Source organism: Pteropus vampyrus, unplaced genomic scaffold (assembly GCF_000151845.1).
Source record: "Pteropus vampyrus isolate Shadow unplaced genomic scaffold, Pvam_2.0 Scaffold44, whole genome shotgun sequence".
In the NCBI taxonomy this organism is placed as follows: domain Eukaryota; kingdom Metazoa; phylum Chordata; class Mammalia; order Chiroptera; family Pteropodidae; genus Pteropus; species Pteropus vampyrus.
This window is the reverse complement of record NW_011888825.1, coordinates 8,366,412-8,374,235: the sequence shown is the minus strand read 5'-3', so window position 1 is coordinate 8,374,235 and position 7,824 is coordinate 8,366,412. Positions and strand designations below refer to the sequence as shown.

The following is a 7,824-nucleotide window of genomic DNA, read 5'->3' as shown; positions in this document are numbered from 1 at the left end:
ACCAAGAGTCCTACTTAAATTACAGGTTCACTGCAACAGGTGATTCACATTCTCCAAGCCCACTTTGTATAATATGTGGTGACCGGCTATCCAACAAAGCCATGAATCCGTCAAAACTGCTTCGTCACATGGAAACCAAGCACCTGCATTAAAAGACAAGTCTCTGGAGTTTTTCAAAAGAAAAAAGTGTGAACATGAAAAATAGAAGCAATTATTAAAGGCCACCACTTCATCAAATGTGTCTGCACTGAGAGCATCATTCTTAGTGTCTAACTGCATTGCTAAATGCTAAGAAGCCCTTTACTATTGGTGAAGAGTTGATCCTGCCTGCTGCTAAGGACATTTGTAGTGAACTTTTAGGAGAGGCTGCTGTTCAAAAGGCAGCACTGTTCCTCTTTCAGCTAGCACCATAACTAGAGGAACTGATGAAATAGCAGAGGGTATTGAGGCACAACTGTTAGAGAAGATTAATGAGTCACTGTGGTACGCAATCCAGAATGACGAGTCTACCAACATTGACAACAAGGCAACGTGCTTGTTTTTGTGTGATATATTTTTCAGGAGGATGTGCATGAGGATATGTTGTGTGCACTTTTGTTGCCAGCCCACACCACAGCTGCAGAACTATCCCAGTCTTTGAATGATTATGTATCAGGAAAACTGAATTGGTCATTTTGTGTCAGTATACGCTCAGATGAAGTGGCTGCCATGACCGGACGGCTTTCTGGTTCCACTACTCAAGTCAAAGAGGTCACCTCTGAATGTGAGTCTACACACTGTGTCACCCATAGAGAAATGCTAGCTAGTTGAAAAATGTCACCTGAACTTAACGCTTTGCAGGATGTGATTAAAATTATCCACCACATTAAAGTACAGGCCCTTAACTCACATCTGTTCGTGCAGCTCTCTGAGGAGATGGACGCAGAGCACACGTCTTCTCTTCTACACAGATGTGAGATGGCTTTCTAAAGGTAGATTACTGGCCAGAGTTTCTGAGTTACTGAGAACCACTCCAGACATTTCTTTTGGAAAAAGTCACTGCTGGCAGCAAATTTCAGTGACACAGAATGAGTCACAAAACTTGCTGACTTGTGTGACATATTCAAACTGCTTAACCAACTCAAGTCATTTCAAGGGAGAATGACAACTGTGTTCAAGTCAGCAGATAAACTGGCTTACATTCAAAGCCAAATTGGAATTATGAGGGTGATAAATGAACACTGGAATTTTTGACATGTTTCAAACATTAGCAGAGATTTTGAAAGAGACCGAGTCAGGCCTTCTTTCTCCTAGCTGGTGCATGATCACTTATCTCAGCTTTCAAAAGAGTTTGAGCATTACTTCCCAATCACAAAAGATCCCCAAACTGGGAAGGAATGGATCTACAACCCATTGGGGAATAGCCAGGTGAATCGACTTTGTCCGTGCTAGAAAAGGATCTGAGATCGCAAATGACTGTGGCCTTAAAAGTATATTTGAGACAACTTCAAACCTCCATACGTTCTGGATTAAAGTCAAGGTGGAATATCCTGAGCTTGCCACAAAAGCACTGAAAAGCCTGTTTCCATTTCCAACATTCTATCTTTGTAAAGCAGGATTTTCTGCAATGACAGCAACCAAAACGAGATTATGGAGTAGACTGGACATAAGAACACACTTAGGCTGTCACTGTCTCGCATCACCCCCAGATAAGACCGTCTAGTTGCAGGAAAACAAGCTCAGGGCTCGCACTGCTTCTGCATTATAGTGAGTTGTATAATTATTTCATTATGTATTACAATGTAATAATAACAGGAACAAAATGCACAATAAATGTAATGCGCTTGAATCATTCCAAAACCATCTCCTGCCACTCTGGTCCGTGGAAAAGTTGTCTTTCACGAAACCAGTCCCTGGTGCCAAAAAGGTTGGGGACCACTGCCATATAGTATAGAAAAAGGAATCACATCGATACTATCACCAATGACCTTATCAGAAATTCCTTAAATCTGTCAAAGCACACAGTGGTGAATACAAGTTTCCTAAATTGGAATTTTCACTTGAAAAGCTTAAATTTTACTCTGGGCAAAAATACTGTCAACTGTTTTCCATTAAATGACAAGTTCACTTCATTCATTTCCAAAAAAAATGTCTGCCAAATATCCAAGCTGAATAACCATAGTTTGTCTGTAGTCATTCTTACGAGTAAAAATGGTATTCCATTTAAAAAGCAGCTAACTGAACTCAAAAAAATAATCAACTACACATGTAGTATGCAGAAGTGCTTCTGCATATTTCCCATGTGTCACGCATATCATTTAATAAAATTAATTATCTACTTTTCCAAAGACTCCCTTAAGTAAAGCAGGCACTTAGTTTTACTGGTAGCACACAATGACTACTAGTACAATTTGGTTCAATGCCAGCAGGTTTTCCTACAATTGCCTTTCTACCACTATTACAAATGTCAACATAGTGCAAAGACAGATAACATCTTAGAATTGTTTTGGAAATAGTTCTGATCATATTGACCCCTTGGAAAAAGTCTCAGGGATCCTCTATGGCTGTGCGATCCATACTTTGAGAACCCCTGGGTTAACAGAATAGATTATCCCTATTTTTATATAAAAGGAAACTTATGTACAAAAAATTAGAATGACTTAGTTGAGTCAAAAAAGTACTGGGGTGCAGAGGGGGCCAGGGTATTGATTAAAGTTAAGCTGTTATCAGCTTAAAATAGATTGTTATCACTGTAAGATCTTTTATCTAAGCCCCATGGTAACCACAATAAAAATACCTATGGAAGATATGAGAAAGGAATCAAAGCATGTCACTACATTAAAAATAGATACATAAAAGAAGACAGCAAGAGAGAAAAAGAGAGACAAAAGACCTAAAAGACACTCAGAAACAATAAGACAGCAATAGTAAATTCTACCCTATCAATAAATAATTTAAATGTAAATGGATTAAATTCCTCAAAAGATAAAGTAGTTGATTTTTAAAAAAATAATCGAGAACCCACTATATGCTGTCTATTACACAGTTACTTTAAATTTAAGGATATATATTGGCTGAAAGTGAAGGGATAAAAAAGATATTCTGTGCAAACAGTAAGCAAAGACGGGGGTGGGGGAACGGCAGCTATTCTTATATCAGACAAAATATACTTTAAGTCAAAAATGGTCACAAAAGACAAAGAAGGAAATTATATAATAATAAAAGAGTCAATCCACCAAGAAGATATAGTAATCATATATATATGCACCCAACATCAGAGTACATAAACATATAAAGCAAATATTGACAGAAGTAAAGGATGAAGTAAACAGCAATACAGTTAATAGTAGGAGACTTCAATACCCCACTTTCAACAACATAAAAATAAGAAAACAACAGGCTTGAAAAACACCACAGAGGAAATGGCCCTAAAAGACATATAAGAACACTCCACTTAACAGCAGCAGAATACACACTCTTCTCAATACATATAGATAATTCTCCATGACAGATTACATGTTAGGTCACAAAACAAGCCTTAACAATTTTAAGACTACAGAAATCAGACCTAATATCTTTTCTGACCACAATGGAATGAAACCAGAAATCAACAGCAGCCTGTCCGTTTGGCTGCAGTCATCAGGTAAGCCAAGATGGGCACTTACAAGCACATCCAGGAGCTATGGAGAAAGAAGCAGTACTATGTAACATGCTTTCTTCTCAGGGTGCACTGCTGGCAGTACCGCCAGCTCTCTGCACTCCACAGGGTCTCTCACTCCAACCAGCCTGATAAAGCATGCAGGCTGGGATACAAGGCCAAGCAAGATTAAGTCATATATTGGATTTGTGTGCATCCTGGTGGCCACAAACGCTCAGTTCCTAAGGGCGCAACCTACAGCAAGCCTGTCCACCATGGTGTTAATCAGCTAAAGTTTGCTCAAAGCCTTCAGTCTGTTGCCGCGGAGTGAGCTGGACACCACTGTGGGGCTCTGAAAGCACTGAATTCTTACTGGGTTGGTAAAGATTCCACATACAATTTCTTTGAGGTTCTCCCCATTGATCCAATCCATAAAGCTATCAGATGGAATCCTGACACCCAGTGGATCACCAGGCCAGTCCACAAGGACAGGGATATGCTAGGGCTGTAATGAGCCGTGGCTTTGGCAAGGGCCACAAGTTCCCCTGTACTACTGGTGGTGTTCACCCTGAAGCTTGGAAAAGGTGCAATACTCTCCAGCTCCACTATTACTGCTAATATAAGTTTGTAAAATTCTTACCTGATAAACAATTTAGGATATTAAAAAAAAATCAATGACAGAAAGAAAACTGGAAAATTCACAAATATGTGGAAATTAAACAAACCACTCTGAACATCCAATGGGTTGAAAAAGAAAGCAAGAAAGAAATTTAAAAATATCTTGAGACAAATGAAAACACAACATACCAAAACTTATGGGATGTAGCCAAAGCAGTACTAAGACGGGAATTTAAAACTATAAATGCTTATATTAAGTAATACCAAAGCCAACCAATGATATTATAAGAAAACTACAGAACAATGGCATTAATAAATATAGATGCGAAAATCCTCAACAAAATACTAGCAAAGAAGAATTCAATAGTATATTAAGAGGATCATACACCACAACCAAGTGAGATTCATCTCTGGGGTGCAAGGATGGTTCAACACAAAAAGAAATCAATTAAAATGAAATGCTACATCAAAATGAAAGATACAAATCATATGATCAAATCAACAGATGCAGAAAAGCATGTGACAAAATTCAACACTCTTTTATAATTTAAAACTCAACACACTAGGAGTAGGAGAAAATTACCTCAACATAATAAAGCCCATATATGCAAAACTCACAGCTAACATCATACTCAATGGCAAGAAACTGAAAAGTTTTCCTCTAAGATTAGGTACAAGGCAGGATGGCAACTCTCAAGACTTCTATTGAACACAGTACTAAAAGACCTAGCCAAGGCAATTAGGCAAGGGAAAAAAAGGTATCTAAATTGTAAAGGAAGAAGTAAATTATCTCTATTCACGGATGACATAATATTACATACAGAAAACCCTAAAGACAAATAAAGAAATCTCAGAGCAGACAGGGAAAAGAAGACGATAACCTATAAAGGAAAACCCATTAGATTATCATCGGACTTCTCAGTACAAACCTTATAAGCCACAAGGAAATGGAATCAAATATTCAAACTATTAAATGAAAGGAACTACCAGACAAGAATAATGTATCCAGCAAAGCTCTCAATTAGATATGAAGGAGAAATAAAGACTTTTCCAGACATATAAAAATTGAGAGAATTCTCCACTACAAGGCCTACATTACAGGAAATACTGAAAGGGTTCAACTCACCTAAAACAAAATGACAATAAAAATACATAATTAAGAGTAAAGTAACTAGCAGGCAGACAGAAGCAGAGGAGTGAAATCTTTACTAAGAACAGAGCATTAAAAGCTTAAACAATAAGAAGAGATTTGCTGTAGCAAGACAGTAATGAATGTTCAGCATACATAGGAACAAATTGAGATAACATGATTGAAAAGGAAAGGATTCAAAGATCCAAATTCGCAAAGGGCAATGGAGATAAGGCATGTGCAGAAGAAAATGGATGACTGTATATATGTAATTATCCTTTACATATTCATAATGGTAACCACAGACCAAAGATTCAGAACTGAAGTATATAACATAAAACAAGAAGAACCAGAGGGAAAGCCAACAAAACCCAACCAAAATAAAGAAAACAGAAATACAAAGACAAGGAAGCAATGGAAACACTGAGATACTAGAAAGCAAAAGAGAAAATAGCTATAAGAAGACCTCATATTTCAATAATCACCCTAAATGTAAATGGACTGCACTCACCAATAAAAAGGCACAGAGTTGCTGATTGTATCAAAAAACAAAACCCAACCATACGCTGCCTCCAAGAGACACATCTCAGCTCCAAAGACAAATATAGACTCAAAGTGAAAGGGTGGAAAATGATGTTTCAAGCAAATGCATCCAGAGAAAAGCGAAAGTAGTAGTACTAATAACAGATAAAACAGACCTCAAACTAAAAAAAGTAAAGAAAGATACTGAGGGACACTTCATAATAATAAAGGGAATCCTGCACCAAGAAGACATAACACTTATTAATATCTATGCTCACAATCAGGGAGCCCCGAAATACGTAAAGCAATTACTAACAGAACTAAAGGGAGAAACAGACCAAAACACTATCATAGTAGGGGACCTAAATACCCCACTGTCAGAAGTAAAGGATGAAGCACTCCTGGATGTGCTTGTAAGTGCCCATCTTGGCTTACCTGTCAGATATGGACACATCATCCAAACAGAAAATCAATAATAACATCCTTAAATGACACATTAGACCAACTGGACATGATTGATATTTACAGAGCCTTTCATCCCAAAATAGCTACTTATACATTCTTCTCTAGTGCACATGGAACATTAACAAGGATTGACCACATACTGGGACACAGAGATAGCCTCAACAAATATAAGAGGGTTGAAATCATACTAACCAGATTCTCTGATCATGATGCTTTGAAGCTAGACGTCAATTGTAAAAAGGAAGTGGGAAGAACTTCAAATACATGGAGATTAAACAACATGCTACTGAAGAATAACTGGGTCAGAGAAGAAATAAAGAGAGATCAAGAGATACATAGAAACAAATGATAATGACAGTACAACATGTCAAAACTTTTGGGACACAGCAAAAGCAGTCATAGGAGGAAAGTTCATAACGTTACAGGCCTATCTCCAAAAACAAGAACGAGCCCAAATAAACAACCTAACGCTTCATCTTAAAAAACGAAAAAAGGAAGAACAAATGAAGCCTAAAATCAGCAGAAGGAAAGAAATAATCAAAATTAGAGCAGTAATAAATGAAACTGAAAAAAATAAAAAGAAAAAGAAAAAGAAAGAAAAAAATAAATGCAACGAAGAGCTGGTTCTTTGAGAAGGGTAATAAAATTGACAAACCCCTGGTTAGACTCACTACAGAAAAAAGAGAAAGGACACAAATAAACAAAATCAGGGATGAAAGAGGGGAAATTATGACAGACACCGCAGAAATACAAAGGATCATACAAGAATATTATGAAAAAGCATATAATAGCAAATTTAATAATCTAGAAGAAATGGACCAGTACTTAGAAAAATACAAGACTTCCTAGACTGAATCAAGAAGAACTGGAAAATCTAATAGACTGATCAGCAATAGGGAAATTGAAACAATCATCAAAAACCTACCAAAAAGTAAAAGCCCAGGACCAGATGGCTTCACCAGTGAATTCCACCAAATATTCAGACGATTTAATACCTATTCTCCTCAAACTGTTCCTATACTCTAATAATGAAATGTCAGAAAAAGAAGTAGAAAAAATAATTCCTTTTGCAACTACAACTGCAAAAAGAATAAAATATCTAGGAATAAATCTAATGAAACATGTGAAGGACCCAAATAATGAAAACTGTAAGACTCTATTAAAAGAAATAGAAAAAGATACAAAGAAATGGAAAGATACTCCGTGTTCTTGGATTGGAAGAATCAGCATGGTTAAAATGATCTTATTACCTAAAGCATTATACAGATTTAATGCAATCTCCATCAAAATCTCATCAGCATTTTTTTAAAGAAAAAGAAAAAAAAATATCATCAGGTTTGTATGGAAGCACAAAAGACCCTGAATTGCCAAAGGCATCCTGAGAAAAAAGAACAAAGCTGGAGGAATCACTCTGCCCGACTTCAAATTACTACAAAGCAACAATAATCAAAACAGCATGGTATTGGCAAAAAAA

General features: G+C 36.8%; 1 protein-coding gene and 1 pseudogene across 2 annotated transcripts in view; one reads left to right on the top strand and one right to left on the bottom strand.

Annotated features, from left to right (window-relative positions):
* Positions 1 to 7,824, bottom strand: part of AKAP10 (A-kinase anchoring protein 10) — a 90,019-nt gene that overhangs the window by 47,580 nt on the left and 34,615 nt on the right. The gene's annotated exons all lie outside the window — the stretch shown is intronic.
* Positions 3,349 to 4,234, top strand: LOC111738836 (annotated as a pseudogene).